Source organism: Lactuca saligna, chromosome 5 (genome assembly GCF_052625555.1).
Source record: "Lactuca saligna cultivar CGN05327 chromosome 5, ASM5262555v1, whole genome shotgun sequence".
Taxonomy (NCBI): Eukaryota; Viridiplantae; Streptophyta; class Magnoliopsida; order Asterales; family Asteraceae; genus Lactuca; species Lactuca saligna.
Window position 1 is genome coordinate 318,562,691 of NC_136421.1, and position 7,478 is coordinate 318,570,168.

Genomic DNA, 7,478 nt, shown 5'->3' on the forward strand with positions numbered 1-7,478 from the left:
TTCTCTATTGTACATGCTTTGAATCCAAGACTATAAACCCTAATTATAGCATGCAAGTAATCATATTAACATGTAATTAGGTTTAAGATCATACCTTGATTGTTATGTAGCAATAACAATCCCAAATCTCCTTGTATTGACTTTGGAAGGCTTAGAGTCATAAGTGTCACTCCTCTAATGGTTCATAAACACCATAAGCAAGAGGATGAAGAGGAGAGAGGTTGGAGGCTGCCAAAAATGTGTGTAAACCCTTACAAGAGCATTAGCCACGTTTTTGAGCCTTAAGGGGTCTTTATATAGTTGGGCTATTAGGGTTATCTAACCAGGAAACCCTAATTTGGATGCTTAAGCCCTAAGCAACCCATAGACTCCTTTTATCAAGCCCATGGACGATTTCCTTATGGGTTTCCCATTAGAATTCGTCCATCCCTTAATATAAGGCAATCCATGGCCCAAATTATAATTATCTTATAATTACAATTCCAGTCCCTTAAGTTTAATTAATCTCTTTTAGTCACAAAACTAATTACCAATTAATTATTGACTAATATTAATTAAACAATATGATTTCTCCTTTAATATATTATTCTCATAATACATTAATAAATCATATTTAATCCTTACTCTTCATAATTCATCCTATCAAGTTGCTTTGGTGAAGGCAACCCAAAAGGACCATGCACCATCGGGTCAAGTACATACCAAAATAGTTATGGACTTAGACACTAATCCAACAGTCTCCCACTTGGATAAGTCTAACAACTATTCTGCGTATGACTTCAGATCCCGATCTGCGATCGTAGCTTTCCAAAGCCGCTGTTAACTCTGATCATATCAGATACGCGTGTCCTTAGATAAGGGATCATATATTCCTCCATTCTAGATATCATATGAGATATGATTTCAAATCATTCTCTTTGTACTATATCTCGATTTCCGATTTATGACGACTGACTAATTGAACAAATCAAATTAGCCCTAGCCCGGCCGAGCATTTACGTTTGTCATCACTAAACCATCGAGGGGCCCAAAGATATCACTTCTATCCTACCTTGGATAAAAGGAACGGATAAACTTTGATACAATGCTTGCTTGCACTCACTAACCAAATCACACACAACAATATGTTTTATAACACCAAGTTACTAGTGCGTTTACATATTATCAATGTGCAACCGATTAGCAAGATACAACTCACACATCTCGGTTTCAAGAATATAAGATGTTATCGTCTCACTAATCACTCGAGATAGTGATCCAAGTGAGCGTGGGTTTAATCCAATCCTCAAATCATATTCATAAGCACTCATGAACGTTGCAGAAAACATTTGCTTATGTCTAATACTCTTTTAGACAATCCACACACCAATTCACGACAGTCTTCATTCATATCTACTTCCAACATATGAACGACTGTGGCTCGTTTGAATAATTCGATTATTCTTAATAAACTCAATTATTCTGGATGTCAAAACATGCAAAGTGAAACACAAGAATAATACTAATCCCATATGGCCTCAAACTTTTGAGTATAAATAAAACTCCTTTTATTTATCACCATACCGATTACTCATTATTTGTCGTTTCGGGTAATCAACTTCTTACTTGAATTATTACACTTGTCCCATGCTCCTAGCATGCACACAATGTTTACCTATGGTTCTTACTTTTGTGAAATAGACAAATTGATCACATTTCCAATCATTCTCATTTCACAACTCCAAATCCTTTTTCATAAGTGTAAGAATATCAAATTCTTGCTACTTACAGAATATGCTAGATTCTAACATTCTATGCAACGATCCTTTCGTAATGTCATTGCACCAAAGTCATAAAGACTATTGCCAATGATATTACAAAGTTCTCTAACGGAGATTGTTACAAGACAATTCCTTAGATATGATGTCTCTCACTCAAAGTACATTCCTTTGAACATCCTTTTGCATAAAAGTTTCTAATCTAGTCATAGATTTTCAATATTTACTTCCCAATATAGATACATTTCCATACTTTCCATATGACAACTCATTTCTTAATAGAATCTTTTCTATTCATCATAATGTCAATATGGTCCATTAATACCATGCTTCCAACTACTCATAAGCAACCAATCCTCGTCGAACATTGGATTGTTCTTTGATAGTTGTTTAATTATTTTAGTCAAAACCGATTCTAGTCCCTTTTCCCTCTAAATGCGCTAGATATTTGGAAAATTTTAGAATGGTCAAACATTAAAGCATTTGCAATCGATCCAATACCTGAAGCGTATGGGACACGACTCATAATGTTTTATTTGCTATGTTCTCAAAATTCGAATTGTGAAGAGGAATGTCGTAATCATAATCGAAACTTTAAGAACACACTATGTACCCTTGACTAAGTTTATTAACATTTCTCAACCTAATCCTCTAGATTTTGAAATGAAGCATAATATTCTCTCCCTTAATTATAGCAAAACAACCTTTCAACTCTTACAACTTTGCAAAGTATGACTCTTGTTTTCTATAATTAATATTGCCAACTATGTAATACTTGCCTTAATAATCATACAATCATAACATTTATGCTCCCACTATCATGATGATTATTATAAAACATAACACTTATGCTCCCACTAGCTTCGACATGTATTTATAAACATCTTAACTTTCAGAAAAACAATACTTATTGAATTTCTTAAGTTCATGTTTCTAATACTTAGTGCTTTGATAATCTTTTATCAAGACTTCTTGAACTTATACACTTTTGCCTTAGATAGTTCATATGTGTGTCTTAACAATTAAGACTAATTGCCAAACCTCACAATTCAAATTATGGAAAGGGATGCCGTAACCATGATCGAATTCGAGAATGCAATTTTACAATCACTATCTTTTAAAATCTTTCTTAGTGAAAGCATTTTCTCACAATCATTTTCATGAAGGAGGAAATCTTATGACACTTAGATTTAAAGAGTGCATGTGTTCCTATCCATGTGAATTTGTTAAAAACCAAAGTTTACGACAAATTCAAACTCATATGGATCGAACTTTCTTAATCTTGATTTCTTGCCTTATGGTAGCACAGCTGCCCATCACGTCTTCCAAGTAGTTAAGCAACTCACCTTTTCCTATCAATGTACTTTCCATTGATCAAGTTCCTTGCCTTTTATGCATTCAAATGAGAACTCATAGGACTCACATGCATAATTAACTCGATTGGATTGACACAGAAACAAAATAATGTCTTCACGATAGGTTGTAAACCTCAACTCGTGTGCTAGTGATGATCGATAAGGTTTATTTGATTTGTTCTTGAAACTTTTCAAGACTATTAAGACTCCCACTGACTCCTTGACATATACGATTCTCTTATCAAAACATTTCTTGACAAACAAATATTCAAGAGTTAGTGTAGCTTTTATCAAAACAAAACACTTCATAATTTTGGTATTAGTTCGTCTTTGTCTTATTCAAGACATCACAACTTTCCACAATTGATGAATGTTATAAACCTTCTTAATACTATTCACTCAATGTCACAATCTTGACTTTAAGACTTGTTTTGGAACGAAGTATGATTGACTTCTTGATTTGACCATTTCTTCAATCTTTGATTCCTTTTCTTGGACATACAATTGTACCAAGACTCACTTAGAGGATCAATTGAGATATGGTTCTTAATCATTAAGACCTATCATAAAGCATAAAAGCTACTCTCCCTTCTTCTTAGAATGGGGAAACTTTTATTTTTCTGCCTACTAGATTCTTCTTATTCGTTCTACTATTGATCTAAACTCTTTAATCAATTAAAAATTACACTTAATCTTGTAAGTGTAATCATATTTACTAAGACTTTAGTAAATCATGACGAATATCTTTGTTACTCTTATGGTGAACTTGATCAACACACAACTTTGTGTACTCGATCTCCTAGTCCTTCACTTGACACTTTGTCAATGAATTAGTCTAATTTCCAAATACGTAATTTCTCATTCATCGTGCAACCAAGTTGCGAGATTTCAAATTTCAGTCCAATTGAAACTTGGGCGATGAGAAACTCTCCCTATTTAGTAAATTCTTGACATTTCCATAACATAACTAAGAATCACATCCATTCGTTGTAGAAATATTCAAACATCAATTTTCATAACTATTTCATTGCAAGGAAATAAACAAATAAATAAGTGAGTCAAAATTTATTTTATTTATAAAAGCAACGGAAAAACATTTGTCCTTACAATGCAAAATCCATTGAAAACTATGTAAAAAGAATGAAGAATTTCTAACAACTCAATCATAACTATCTAAGCTCAAAATCCAATCTTCAAGTCCATGCGATCAAGATCCATCTCTTGTGATTAGATTCATCTTGCTCTCTTATCAAGCTTCCTTTCTTTTCACCGATCCTTCAAAACATTCAAATGCAATCTTATCACATCATGTATTAAGAATCAATGAATAGGAACTTAATGGAGTTAGATAGTGGATTCTTACCTAAAGCGTAGTCATACCTTTGACTCTCCCATCTCTTAGATCTCTTAGGTAAATAGGGCAACTTCGTCTGCAATGCCCCTTCTCTTGGCAATAAAAGCAAATTGACTCTTTTGGAACAACACATGGAACTACTTCAGACATCGCCTTTCTCTTATGATCAATCTTTTCGATCATTGCATGTCTTTCATTGCCATTGTCTATATCCATAGAGGTCTTGAAGGCAAATTCACCAATCAACTTTGCTTTTCTATTGCGCCAAACCATTGCTGATTCAGTAGCAATAAGCATATAAGTGAGATCTATAAAGGTCACATCGCGGTTCATCATATAGTACTCTCTTACGAACTCACTATATGAGTTAGGAAGTGACTGAAGAACCCAATCAACAGCCATCGCTTCACCGACAACGGATCCCATCATTCTTAATCTATCAATGTGTGACTTCATCCCTAAGACGTGTGCACACACCGACTTGCCCTCTTTATGTTTACTTGCCAAAAGGGCTTGAGTGATATTGAACCTTTCAATTTTACAATCTTGTGGGTTAGGGAGAATAATTGGAGGAGGAGGAGAAAGTGAAGCATGATTTCTTGTTCCTCGATCGAATCGTGGAATATCATCTTCATGTGGAATGCTTGTTCCACGGGATTTGAGAAGACCATAGTTGTCGAACTTTGACATCGGGAGAAAAACGAATTCAAGTTAGTTGATTGATTGAGTCCTTGGTAAATCACCCAAATGAAATTCCAAGGCTGGGACCCAACACAATATTCTACAACTCGAGAGAGGGATGCCGTAACCCAAATTGCAGAACATTTGAAGGTAAGTGAATGACGATTCACTAATTTCCACCATGAAAAACGAAAAAGAAATTTAAGTTTTAAATCTATGAAAACTCCTAGATCCTTTGAGATTCATTGAACATTTCATTGGCATGTTTAAATCTCGATATGCCCCTCTTGTTTGTGACTGGGATGCCGAGGATCACAAAGCGGGTGTGAATAACCATGCAAACTACATGGTGCCCTCACATGTTACAATCACCTATTCGATGTGCCGGTAAACCACACACGCTCCACCGAACTATGACAAACATTGAGTCACCCTTTTCTACCTTTGCTTAGAACCATTTAGTGTGCCCGTAAACCACACACGCTCCACTAACATCTTCGCAAGGGCACAAAGTGTAATTTCATGGAATTGCATCAATTCACTTTTGCCTAAGTAACTAAGATTAGGAATTTGAAAAACATTTAGTTACTTTGTATTTCATTATACTTATAATGGAAGGTTTCGTCCTATCCTACCCGTTCGGCTAACGACCCTCCACTAGTCAAGAGTGCGGTGGGTAAGAGTGGATACCAATTCAATCGCCATTTTATAGGCAATTTCCTTAAACACCCCTTATAGACCAGTTTCGTGAATGAGGCCTACTAACGGTAAGACTGACTTTTACTCATACATATATATAATGTTAGACTTTTAATGTTATATATAGTATAGGGTGTATTTTATACTTTTAAAATACTATATGGTTAACTTTAACAATTACACTTTTAATTCAATTAAAAGGTTAACCTAAACCTTTATGGATTTATTAAATCTCTTTTAATTATACTCCTTAATTAATTAATAAAACCATAAGGGTGTGATTTGAACTTTTCAAAACATTACTAGGGTTTTAGAATTTAACATTTCTAATTAAACCTTTAATCAACTTTTAAATTCCAAAACTTGAGGGCAAATTTTGAAACCTTTTTCAAAACATTAGGGTTTTAACTATTTAAATTTCAAAACTCCAAAACTTTTGGGTTCAAATTTAAACTATAAAACATAAAGGGGAAAATATGAAACCTTTCATAACAACAAGGATCAAATAACAAATAATTTTAAATTAACATTTAATCACATAATTATCCATATTTGATTTATTTAATGATTTCTTGCAAAACAATTTATCAATTTACTCAAGATAATCAATCAATTATCTTATAAGGAAACAATTATCTTATTAATTGATAATTATCTTTAATTAGATCAAGAATATAGTCATATATATCATAAAATCAGATTTATATTGATCTAATATGATAAGGTAACTATCCTAATACAAAACAGCAAGAAATCCCGAGATAAGCATTATCTGACGAGTTGACTCGTCGAGTCAGGCATGGACTCGTCGAGTCTGCATGGACTCGGCGAGTTCAGCCATGGACTCGGCGAGTCCAACCTCCAGAATCCAAAAAATCAATTTTTCTAGTTATTCAATGCATCAATACAATTGAAACCAATCTAGGCTCTGATACCACTGATGGGTTTTGGTCATAAGACATCCTATGTGCTCATACAAACCCTAAAGCTTGGATCTAGGTTTCTCTATTGTACATGCTTTGAATCCAAGACTATAAACCCTAATTATAGCATGCAAGTAATCATATTAACATGTAATTAGGTTTAAGATCATACCTTGATTGTTATGTAGCAATAACAATCCCAAATCTCCTTGTATTGACTTTGGAAGGCTTAGAGTCACAAGTGTCACTCCTCTAATGGTTCACAAACACCATAAGCAAGAGGATGAAGAGGAGAGAGGTTGGAGGCTGCCAAAAACGTGTGTAAACCCTTACAAGAACATTAGCCACGTTTTTGAGCCTTAAGGGGTCTTTATATAGTTGGGCTATTAGGGTTATCTAACCAGGAAACCCTAATTTGGATGCTTAAGCCCTAAGCAACCCATAGACTCCTTTTATCAAGCCCATGGACGATTTCCTTATGGGTTTCCCATTAGAATTCGTCCATCCCTTAATATAAGGCAATCCATGGCCCAAATTATAATTATCTTATAATTACAATTCCAGTCCCTTAAGTTTAATTAATCTCTTTTAGTCACAAAACTAATTACCAATTAATTATTGACTAATATTAATTAAACAATATGATTTCTCCTTTAATATATTATTCTCATAATACATTAATAAATCATATTTAATCCTTACTCTCCAT